Raw genomic sequence first — 4,386 nt, forward strand, 5'->3', positions numbered from 1 at the left:
CCCTGAGGCGTCGTGCAGGGTCACTGGCTGGCGGGTGGTGGAAGATGTGGAGACCCTGTCGGACCATAGGTACATCCGACTGGGGGTTCTCACATCTAGGTGCTGCCCGGCTCCTGAGATCCCACCGGAGGGGGTGAACTCGGCCTTCCCGAGATGGGTGATTACTCACCTTGATCGGGAATTGGCCGAGGAGGTGGCGATCATAAGATCGTGGCTGAGGCCCGGAGGCCCAGCTATGACGGACGACGTGGAAGCGCTGGCTCTTGACTTTAAGAGGGCGATGAAGTCCCTCTCAGACTCTTCGATGCCACGTTGGAAGAGGGCCCCGCGCAGGACGGCTGTTTTCTGGTGGTCACAGGAGCTAGCCGTCCTACGCACCGAAAGCATAGGGGCCCGTAGGGCCTATCTGCGGAGTCGGCGTCGGAGAGGCGATACGCCTGAAGTAATGGAGGGCCTTCGAACGGTATATTATGACCGAAAGAGGGCTCTCCAGTCTGCGATCAGGCAGGCTAAAGAGAAGGCCTATAAGGACCTTCTCGATGGCCTGGAGAGGGACCCGTGGGGGCGCCCTTACCATTCAGCTCGAAACAAGCTGAAGGGTGGGGGGGCTCCGCTCACCGAGGTCCTGGAGCCAGCGCTTGTAGAGGAAGTGGTCACGGGACTCTTCCCCACCGCAGTGGACCTGATCCCGCCCAGGATGCGGGAGGGGGAGGTTGTGGGAGAGGCGACAGGGGAGGTCCAGGGCGTGACAGATGTGGAACTGGGCCTCTGCCTTGATCGCCTCAAGACAAGGAAGAAGGCTCCGGGCCCGGACGGTATCCACGGCCGTGTCCTGGCCCTGGCCTTCCCACATGTCGAGGGGGAACTCCGGGGACTGTTCGACAAATGTCTTAATGTCGGGCGGTTCCCGGAAGTATGGAAGGAGGGACGCCTATGCCTCATCAAAAAGGAGGGTAGGCCAATTGATTCTCCAGCGGCTTACCGACCTATAGTCCTGCTGGATGAGGTTGGGAAGCTGCTGGAATGGATAGTGGCCTCACGCCTAAGTCGCCACCTCTCTGCCGAGGGCCCGGACTTGTCCGAACACCAGTTCGGTTTTAGGAAGGGCCGCTCGACGCTTGACGCCCTCAGTGAGCTGAGGGCTCATGTTGAGAGTGTGGTGGCGGATGGTGAGAGGGCGTTGGCGGTCTCCCTGGACATAGCCAACGCCTTCAACAGTCTCCCATTCGGCGTAATTGCTGAGGCACTCGACTTCTTCGAGGTGCCCTGGTACTTGCGCCGAATAGTGAAGGACTACCTGGTTGGGCGCCGGGTGGCCTACGTGGCGGGAGACGGGAGGATGAGGCGGCGTCCCGTAGAGTGCGGAGTCCCGCAGGGGTCGGTGCTGGGTCCGCTCCTCTGGAACATGGGCTACGACTGGGTGTTGCGAGGTGCGCTTCTACCCAAGATGCGCATCTTCTGCTATGCAGACGACACCCTGGTGGTGGCCCAGGGGGGGTCCTTTGGGGAGGCAGGCTTACTGGCCTCGGTCGGGACCTCCCTTGTTGTTGAGCGGATCAGGCTGTTGGGGCTCAGGGTGGCGTTAAGTAAAACGGACGCCATCCTGTTCCACGGCCCAAGGAGGGGCCCACCTCCTGGCGCTTTCATCGAGGTGAACGGAGTGCGTGTCCCGGTGGCCCCCTGCATGAGGTACCTAGGCCTTGTGCTGGATGGCCGTTGGGGCTTTGAGGCGCACTTCAGGCACCTCGGAGAGAGATTGGTTGGGGCGGCTGGAGCTCTCGCGCGTTTATTACCAAACGCGGGGGGGCCGTCCCAAAGCGTCAGGAGGCTGTATAGCGGGGTCCTGAAGAGCATGGCTCTGTATGGGGCCCCCATCTGGGCAGATGCCTTAAAAAGAAAAGGCAATGGGTCACTCCTCCGCAGGCCGCAGCGAGTGATAGCGAACCGCATAGCCAGGTGCTATCGGACGGTATCATTTGATGCGGCTTGCGTTATTGCGGGCACTCCGCCCTGGGCCTTGGAGGCTCGCATGAGCGCCGCCCTATATCGCCTTAAGGCGGAAATGGGCGGCGAAATTTGGAGGGAGCGCGAGGCGTCTGTAAGGCGCGCGGCTGACGCTGCCATTATGCGGCAGTGGCGGGAGGAACTTGAGTCCTCCCAAGTGGGCGCGCGCACTATAGGCGCCATTCTTCCAGTCCTAAGTGACTGGAAGAAAAGAAGAAAGGGAGAGATTTCCTTCCGCCTGGCGCAGGTGTTGTCGGGCCATGGCTGCTTTGGACGATATCTGTGCCGGGTTGTGAGGAAGGAGGTATCGCCTCGGTGTCATCACTGTGATGACACCGAGGAGGATACGGCCGATCACACCCTCCGGAATTGCGCCGCGTGGGAAACGAGGCGTCAAGACCTGAGGACAGTGATCGGCCAGGACCTCTCGCTGCCTGGCATGGTCAAGAGCATGCTGGACAGCGAGGAGTCCTGGAAGGCGGCTTCCTCCTTCTGCGAGCACGTAATGCTACAGAAGGAGGAAGCCGAAAGAAACAGAGAGAGGGCATCAGTTGCCCTTCAGAGGGCAGCAGGGCGGGGCAGGAGGGGGAGAGGGGTCCAAGAAGACCTCTCAACCCCAGCCCCTAGCAGCCAGTAGAGGGCCACTGATGGCCTCTTCCCCGAGGTTCTCCGGTGAAATGCCCTGCAAAGATCCCGGAGAACCTCTCAAAAAGGGGAACTCTCTGCTTTCGAGGAGGTTTTAGTGGGTATTACCAAACTTGGCCAACTTCTAGCTACGTAGAAGATGGTCTAAGTGGTTGAGTCCCACACTCCCTGTGCCACATAGTGCACAGGGGTAGTACGTAAATGTATTTCCTCCTCGTTAAAAAAAAAAAAAAAAAAAAAAAAAAAAAAAGGTTAGGTTAGGTTTTTTTTTTTTTTTTTAAATAGACAAGCACCCACCAAGGGATGATGTCTCCCAGTGCTCTCCTCCCATCACGCGGAAGGAATTGTGATCCTGTTTTTGAAATTACCTACATTTTTGTGCTGATCAGGTTAAGAATATAGCTAATGTTTATGATACCTTATTCCTTAAGATCTTGCTGATCAATTAATTTTATACAATAGAGTCGCTAACTTGCAAACTTTGTGTCTTACATGATACTTATACATTCATACTGAAATTTGACAATGATTAATATTACAATATATTTACATATACGTAACGTTTTCACTATATAAATATTTAGACAAAAGATATAATACATTTACTAGTAACGAACATTGACAATGACAATAATTTCTAAATGATTAATTGAAAATAAGGGTGCCATTTCGACTTATTTTTTTTTTTTTTATTTTTTTTTTATTATTATTATTATTATATTTTTTTTGATTACTTTTATTAATTGTTTTTTTTTTATACGTTGCGGCTACCCTAATGAAATACAAAATATAAAGATTATGTATAAATACACAATTTAATTTTTACGTAGGTCTAAAAAAAATTAATTATGTACATAACACTTAATATCATCGGCATGGGTATGCTTGGTCCATCTATGAACATAGATGTGATAGCATTTCCGTTAATCCTATACGTACGATTATAATATAATACATTCTATATGTAATAATATTTAAATATTCTATACTAATATGCATATATATATATATACATATGGTGAAAGCATAGTTCACTTATATCTAACACAAAAGAGCTTACCCACGTATCTTACAAGACTATTTACGACGATTCGCTGTTTTAATATATTTAAATTTTGATTATTTATTTATACAGTACTATTAACTATTCAATCACTTGTGTCTATATTTACTACTATTACAAATTTAAATGTATATTTAACAAATTGGTTTACTTTGCCTTTACTTCCATGAACTGTGATCTATATAAACGTTTCATTTCTTTAAGGAATTGCCTTTAATATACAACGAACAACAATTATTCTTTTAATGATGCTAACACTTTTCACTGAGTTATTATAATATTTATGCTAACGTTATTTATTTAATAATAATAATAATCATTAATTGGATATAATCAGTTCTTACAACTTAGTGTTTTATGTGATACAGTTAATTAAATACATTATTATTATTGCATTATGCATTAAATTATTTCACAGTTACACCTTAGAAGGTTGTTTATAAGTATATACAATAAGTATTGTAATATTTAAAATACAATACTATTAACAATTTCAATATCTATTCTACACAATATTTTTAATATAAGTAATTAAATTAATTAAATTAATATTACTACAGTGAATAACGACTACTAATATTATTATGATACTAAAATTCCAGTAGGTTGCTATAGTATGTGAATTTATGCCATTTCATTACATAGTTATAATAATTAATTAGATATAATCAGTG

This window comes from Leptidea sinapis, chromosome 17, assembly GCF_905404315.1.
Source record: "Leptidea sinapis chromosome 17, ilLepSina1.1, whole genome shotgun sequence".
Lineage (NCBI taxonomy): Eukaryota > Metazoa > Arthropoda > Insecta > Lepidoptera > Pieridae > Leptidea > Leptidea sinapis.